Here is a 9,348-nt window from a genome sequence, read left to right as displayed (position 1 = left end):
GAAAGAATGGGTGTATTATGTTATGGAAAAGGGTATAATAGTATAATAGAAAAAAGTATGGGGTTATTTATGTAGGGAAAATGGTATATTATAACACTAAAGAATGCCACGGGGTAAAATGTAGGGAAAATGGGTATAATAAAAGTCTATGGGGGGTATTATGTAGGGAAAATGGTATAATAGAGAGATATGGGGGTATTATTTAGGAAAATGGTTATAATATAAAAGTAATGGGGGGTATTATGGTTAGAGATAGAGAAAATGGTATAATATAGAAAGAATGGGGGTAGGTTTATGTAGGGAACCAAAAGAGTGGTTACATAATAGAAATAATGGGGGTATTATTAAAAGGTAGGGAAAAATGGTATATTAATAGAAAGAATGGGGGGTATTATGTAGGGGAAAATGGTATTTATTAATAGATTTGTATTATGTAGGGAAAGATAAGTATTTAAATAGCCAAGGTTGGGGGGTATTATTTAGGGAAAAATGGTATATTATAGAAAGTAATGGGGTGGGTTTTATGTAAGGAAGAACTGGGTCATTATATAGAAAGAATGGGTGGTATTATGTAGGTAAAATGTATGGTGTATATTATAGAAAGAATTGGGGGGTATTGATATGTAAAGGCCAGGTATAATTTAGGGGAAAAGCCATGGTACAACATCACTGTCCCTCAGTACATGGGGGCGATATCATATAACCAACCCTCCATGGTATAATAGAAAAAGCACTGGGGGTTATGATATACTGAACCCGAACAATGGTATAATAGAAAGAATGGGGGTACGGGCATTTATTGTAGGGAAAATGTTACATAATCTCCATTTTACAAGAAAGAATGGGGGGTATTTGTTGGAAACATACTGGCCCCCAGTACAACTCCCTACATTGGGGTATTACTGTATGGAAACCACACTGTCCATTGTTACAACTTACTATAATAGTACACACATAGTCCCCAACAATGGGGGTATTATGTTAGGGAAAATGGGCCCATAACCTCCATTGTTACAACAACTAGAAATACCACTCCCCTGCCTTGTGTACACAATACTGGGGGTATTATGTAGGAAAAATGTTCCCCATAATCCTGCCAAATTCAATTGTACACACTGTTAGTGAACCAAAATGTATAATACAAGAAGAGTAGCTGGTCCATAGGGAAAATGGTTACAATATACACCCCTCACCACACCATGGGGGGTATTATGTACACAAATAGTATACATTAGAAAGAATTAAGTACAACCATTATGTAGAAACATGGTATTTTATAAAAGATGGGGGTTTATGTGAATAATGGTATAATAAAAGCAACTGGGGGTATTATGTAGGTAAAATGGTATAATAATATAGAATGTGGGTATTACACCAATGTTAGGGAAAAAATGTATAAATCGAAAGACCTCTCCCTCCATTGTTGGGGTATATGTAGGAAAATGGTATATAATAGAAATATAGAAATGAAATGGGGGTATTTTAGGGTAGGAACAACATACTTACAACCATGGTGGGGGTGTTCCATTGGTAGGGCAAAAATGTCCCTATACATACAGAAATAATGGGGTTTATATGTGTTAGGTTAGAAAAAGGTATAATACCCATTGAAATAATGGGGGTATTTATTGTAGGAAATGGTATAATATGAAGATGGGGGTATTATGTAGGGAAAATGGTTTATTTAATAGAAAAGAGTTTGGGGTATGAGTTTAGGGAAAATGTATATTATAATATATGGTGAATTATTCTTATGGGGAAATGGATTATAAGTGAAAAATGGGGGTGTTTAAGTAGGGGAAAATGTAATATTAGTATAAGAATTGGGGTGTTTATGTAGGGAAAGATGGTATAATATAAAGAATTTGGTTTATGATGTAGGTAAAATTTATATTAATAGAAAAAGGAATGGGTGTATTATTAGGGAAAAGGTAAATAGTTACGAATGGGGGTATGGGGTATAGGGAAATGTATCTAATAGAAAGATAGGGGGTGTTATGTAGGGGAAGAATGGTATAATAGTAAGAAAGAAAGGGTAATATTTATGTAATAATGTTGCTATTATTTATATAAATAGAAAGAAATTGTTAATTATTATGTGAAAATGAAAAATATAAAGTAATTTGTTTAATATTTAGGGAAAAATGGTTAAATTAGAAATAATTTGTTTAATATATTATGTAAAAAGTAATAAATAGAAATAATGGTTTATAATTTCCGCGAGTACAAACTCCCTCCATTGTTACAACATACTGTCCCCAGTACACCACTCCCTCCATTGTTACAACATACTGTCCCCAGTACACCACTCCCTCCATTGTTACAACATACTGTCCCCCAGTACACCACTCCCTCCATTGTTACAACATACTGTCCCCAGTACACCACTCCCTCCATTGTTACAACATACTGTCCCCAGTACACCACTCCCCTCCATTGTTACAACATACTGTCCCCAGTACACCACTCCCTCCATTGTTACAACATACTGTCCCCAGTACACCACTCCCTCCATTGTTACAACATACTGTCCCCAGTACACCACTCCCTCCATTGTTACAACATACTGTCCCCAGTACACCACTCCCTCCATTGTTACAACATACTGTCCCCAGTACACCACTCCCTCCCATTGTTACAACATACTGTCCCCAGTACACCACTCCCTCCATTGTTACAACATACTGTCCCCGAGTACACCACTCCCTCCATTGTTACAACATACTGTCCCCAGTACACCACTCCCTCCATTGTTACAACATACTGTCCCCAGTACACCACTCCCTCCATTGTTACAACATACTGTCCCCAGTACACCACTCCCTCCATTGTTACAACATACTGTCCCCAGTACACCACACCCTCCATTGTTACAACATACTGTCCCCAGTACACCACTCCCTCCATTGTTACAACATACTGTCCCCAGTACACCACTCCCTCCATTGTTATAACATACTGTCCCCAGTACACCACTCCCTCCATTGTTACAACATACTGTCCCCAGTACACCACTCCCTCCATTGTTACAACATACTGTCCCCAGTAACATCACTCCCTCCATTACAACATACTCCCCAATGTTACAACATACTGTCCCCCAGTACACCACTCCCTCCATTGTTACAACATACTGTCCCCAGTACACCACTCCCTCCATTGTTACAACATACTGTCCCCAGTACACCACTCCCTCCATTGTTACAACATACTGTCCCCAGTACACCACTCCCTCCATTGTTACAACATACTGTCCCCAGTACACCACTCCCTCCATTGTTACAACATACTGTCCCCAGTACACCACTCCCTCCATTGTTACAACATACTGTCCCCAGTACACCACTCCCTCCATTGTTACAACATACTGTCCCCAGTACACCACTCCCTCCATTGTTACAACATACTGTCCCCAGTACACCACTCCCTCCATTGTTACAACATACTGTCCCCAGTACACCACTCCCTCCATTGTTACAACATACTGTCCCCAGTACACCACTCCCTCCATTGTTACAACATACTGTCCCCAGTACACCACTCCCTCCATTGTTACAACATACTGTCCCCAGTACACCACTCCCTCCATTGTTACAACATACTGTCCCCAGTACACCACACCCTCTCCTCCATTGTTACAAACATACTGTCCCCAGTACACCACTCCCTCCATTGTTACAACATACTGTCCCCAGTACACCACTCCCTCCATTGTTACAACATACTGTCCCCAGTACACCACTCCCTCCATTGTTACAACATACTGTCCCCAGTACACCACTCCCTCCATTGTTACAACATACTGTCCCCAGTACACCACTCCCTCCATTGTTACAACATACTGTCCCCAGTACACCACTCCCTCCATTGTTACAACATACTGTCCCCAGTACACCACTCCCTCCATTGTTACAACATACTGTCCCCAGTACACCACTCCCTCCATTGTTACAACATACTGTCCCCAGTACACCACTCCCTCCATTGTTACAACATACTGTCCCCCAGTACACCACTCCCTCCATTGTTACAACATACTGTCCCCAGTACACCACTCCCCTCCATTGTTACAACATACTGTCCCCAGTACACCACTCCCTCCATTGTTACAACATACTGTCCCCAGTACACCACTCCCTCCATGTTACAACTACGTCCCCAGTACACCACTCTCATTGTTACAACATACTGTCCCCAGTACACCACTCCCTCCATTGTTACAACATACTGTCCCCAGTACACCACTCCCTCCATTGTTACAACATACTGTCCCCAGTACACCACTCCCTCCATTGTTACAACATACTGTCCCCAGTACACCACTCCCTCCATTGTTACAACATACTGTCCCCAGTACACCACTCCCTCCATTGTTACAACATACTGTCCCCAGTACACCACTCCCCTCCATTGTTACAACATACTGTCCCCAGTACACCACTCCCTCCATTGTTACAAACATACTGTCCCCAGTACACCACTCCCTCCATTGTTACAACATACTGTCCCCAGTACACCACTCCCTCCATTGTTACAACATACTGTCCCCCAGTACACCACTCCCTCCATTGTTACAACATACTGTCCCCAGTACACCACTCCCTCCATTGTTACAACATACTGTCCCCAGTACACCACTCCCTCCATTGTTACAACATACTGTCCCCCAGTACACCACTCCCTCCATTGTTACAACATACTGTCCCCAGTACAACACTCCTCCCTCCATTGTTACAACATACTGTCCCCAGTACACCACTCCCTCCATTGTTACAACATACTGTCCCCAGTACACCACTCCCTCCATTGTTACAAACATACTGTCCCCAGTACACCACTCCCTCCATTGTTACAACATACTGTCCCCAGTACACCACTCCCTCCATTGTTACAACATACTGTCCCCAGTACACCACTCCCTCCATTGTTACAACATACTGTCCCCAGTACACCACTCCTCCCTCCATTGTTACAACATACTGTCCCCAGTACACCACTCCCTCCATTGTTACAACATACTGTCCCCGAGTACACCACTCCCTCCATTGTTACAACATACTATCCCCAGTACACAACTCCCTCCATTGTTACAACATACTGTCCCCAGTACACCACTCCCTCCATTGTTACAACATACTGTCCCCAGTACACCACTCCCTCCATTGTTACAACATACTGTCCCCAGTACACCACTCTCTCCATTGTTACAACATACTGTCCCCAGTACACCACTCCCTCCATTGTTACAACATACTGTCCCCAGTACACCACTCCCTCCATTGTTACAACATACTGTCCCCAGTACACCACTCCTCCCTCCATTGTTACAACATACTGTCCCCAGTACACCACTCCCTCCATTGTTACAACATACTGTCCCCAGTACACCACTCCCTCCATTGTTACAACATACTGTCCCCAGTACACCACTCCCTCCATTGTTACAACATACTGTCCCAAGTACACCACTCCCTCCATTGTTACACCATACTGTCCCCAGTACACCACTCCCTCCATTGTTACAACATACTGTCCCCAGTACACCACTCCTCCATTGTTACAACATACTGTCCCCAGTACACCACTCCCTCCATTGTTACAACATACTGTCCCCAGTACACCACTCCCTCCATTGTTACAACATACTGTCCCCAGTACACCACACCCCTCCATTGTTACAACATACTGTCCCCAGTACACCACTCCCTCCATTGTTACAACATACTGTCCCCAGTACACCACTCCCTCCATTGTTAACAACATACTGTCCCCAGTACACCACTCCCTCCATTGTTACAACATACTGTCCCCAGTACACCACTCCCTCCATTGTTACAACATACTGTCCCCAGTACACCACTCCCTCCATTGTTACAACATACTGTCCCCAGTACACCACTCCTCCCTCCATTGTTACAACATACTGTCCCCAGTACACCACTCCCTCCATTGTTACAACATACTGTCCCCAGTACACCACTCCCTCCATTGTTACAACATACTGTCCCCAGTACACCACTCCCTCCATTGTTACAACATACTGTCCCCAGTACACCACTCCCTCCATTGTTACAACATACTGTCCCCAGTACACCACTCCCTCCATTGTTACAACATACTGTCCCCAGTACACCACTCCCTCCATTGTTACAACATACTGTCCCCAGTACACCACTCCCTCCATTGTTACAACATACTGTCCCCAGTACACCACTCCCTCCATTGTTACAACATACTGTCCCCAGTACACCACTCCCTCCATTGTTACAACATACTGTCCCCAGTACACCACTCCCTCCATTGTTACAACATACTGTCCCCAGTACACCACTCCCTCCATTGTTACAACATACTGTCCCCAGTACACCACTCCCTCCATTGTTACAACATACTGTCCCCAGTACACCACACCCTCCATTGTTACAACATACTGTCCCCAGTACACCACTCCCTCCATTGTTACAACATACTGTCCCCAGTACACACACTCCCTCCATTGTTACAACATACTGTCCCCAGTACACCACTCCCTCCATTGTTACAACATACTGTCCCAGTACACCACTCCCTCCATTGTTACAACATACTGTCCCCAGTACACCACACCCTCCATTGTTACAACATACTGTCCCCAGTACACCACTCCCTCCATTGTTACAACATACTGTCCCCAGTACACCACTCCCTCCATTGTTACAACATACTGTCCCCAGTACACCACTCCCTCCATTGTTACAACATACTGTCCCCAGTACACCACTCCCTCCATTGTTACAACATACTGTCCCCAGTACACCACTCCCTCCATTGTTACAACATACTGTCCCCAGTACACCACTCCCTCCATTGTTACAACATACTGTCCCCAGTACACCACTCCCTCCATTGTTACAACATACTGTCCCCAGTACACCACTCCCTCCATTGTTACAACATACTGTCCCCAGTACACCACTCCCTCCATTGTTACAACATACTGTCCCCAGTACACCACTCCCCTCCATTGTTACAACATACTGTCCCCAGTACACCACTCCCTCCATTGTTACAACATACTGTCCCCAGTACACCACTCCCTCCATTGTTACAACATACTGTCCCCAGTACACCACTCCCTCCATTGTTACAACATACTGTCCCCAGTACACCACTCCCTCCATTGTTACAACATACTGTCCCCAGTACACCACTCCCTCCATTGTTACAACATACTGTCCCCAGTACACCACTCCCTCCATTGTTACAACATACTGTCCCCAGTACACCACTCCCTCCATTGTTACAACATACTGTCCCCAGTACACCACTCCCTCCATTGTTACAACATACTGTCCCCAGTACACCACTCCCTCCATTGTTACAACATACTGTCCCCAGTACACCACTCCCTCCATTGTTACAACATACTGTCCCCAGTACACCACTCCCTCCATTGTTACAACATACTGTCCCCAGTACACCACTCCCTCCATTGTTACAACATACTGTCCCCAGTACACCACTCCCTCCATTGTTACAACATACTGTCCCCAGTACACCACTCCCTCCATTGTTACAACATACTGTCCCCAGTACACCACTCCCTCCATTGTTACAACATACTGTCCCCAGTACACCACTCCCTCCATTGTTACAACATACTGTCCCCAGTACACCACTCCCTCCATTGTTACAACATACTGTCCCCAGTACACCACTCCCTCCATTGTTACAACATACTGTCCCCAGTACACCACTCCCTCCATTGTTACAACATACTGTCCCCAGTACACCACTCCCTCCATTGTTACAACATACTGTCCCCAGTACACCACTCCCTCCATTGTTACAACATACTGTCCCCAGTACACCACTCCCTCCATTGTTACAACATACTGTCCCCAGTACACCACTCCCTCCATTGTTACAACATACTGTCCCCAGTACACCACTCCCTCCATTGTTACAACATACTGTCCCCAGTACACCACTCCCTCCATTGTTACAACATACTGTCCCCAGTACACCACTCCCTCCATTGTTACACAACATACTGTCCCCAGTACACCACTCCCTCCATTGTTACAACATACTGTCCCCAGTACACCACTCCCTCCATTGTTACAACATACTGTCCCCAGTACACCACTCCCTCCATTGTTACAACATACTGTCCCCAGTACACCACTCCCTCCATTGTTACAACATACTGTCCCCAGTACACCACACCTCCCTCCATTGTTACAACATACTGTCCCCAGTACACCACTCCCTCCATTGTTACAACATACTGTCCCCAGTACACCACTCCCTCCATTGTTACAACATACTGTCCCCAGTACACCACTCCCTCCATTGTTACAACATACTGTCCCCAGTACACCACTCCCTCCATTGTTACAACATACTGTCCCCAGTACACCACTCCCTCCATTGTTACAACATACTGTCCCCAGTACACCACTCCCTCCCCTCCATTGTTACAACATACTGTCCCCAGTACACCACTCCCTCCATTGTTACAACATACTGTCCCCCAGTACACCACTCCCTCCATTGTTACAACATACTGTCCCCAGTACACCACTCCCTCGATTGTTACACCATACTGTCCCCAGTACACCACTCCCTCCATTGTTACAACATACTGTCCCCAGTACACCACTCCCTCCATTGTTTCACCATACTGTCCCCAGTACACCACTCCCTCCATTGTTACAACATACTGTCCCCAGTACACCACTCCCTCCATTGTTACAACATACTGTCCCCAGTACACCACCCCTCCATTGTTACAACATACTGTCCCCAGTACACCACTCCCTCCATTGTTACAACATACTGTCCCCAGTACACCACTCCCTCCATTGTTACAACATACTGTCCCCAGTACACCACTCCCTCCATTGTTACAACATACTGTCCCCAGTACACCACTCCCTCCATTGTTACAACATACTGTCCCCAGTACACCACTCCCTCCATTGTTACAACATACTGTCCCCAGTACACCACTCCCCTCCATTGTTACAACATACTGTCCCCAGTACACCACTCCCTCCATTGTTACAACATACTGTCCCCAGTACACCACTCCCTCCATTGTTACAACATACTGTCCCCAGTACACCACACTCCCTCCATTGTTACAACATACTGTCCCCAGTACACCACTCCCTCCATTGTTACAACATACTGTCCCCAGTACACCACTCCCTCCATTGTTACAACATACTGTCCCCAGTACACCACTCCCTCCATTGTTACAACATACTGTCCCCAGTACACCACTCCCTCCATTGTTACAACATACTGTCCCCAGTACACCACTCCCTCCATTGTTACAACATACTGTCCCCAGTACACCAC

Source organism: Argopecten irradians, chromosome 11, assembly GCF_041381155.1.
Source record: "Argopecten irradians isolate NY chromosome 11, Ai_NY, whole genome shotgun sequence".
Taxonomy (NCBI): domain Eukaryota; kingdom Metazoa; phylum Mollusca; class Bivalvia; order Pectinida; family Pectinidae; genus Argopecten; species Argopecten irradians.
This window is presented reverse-complemented; position numbering follows the sequence as displayed.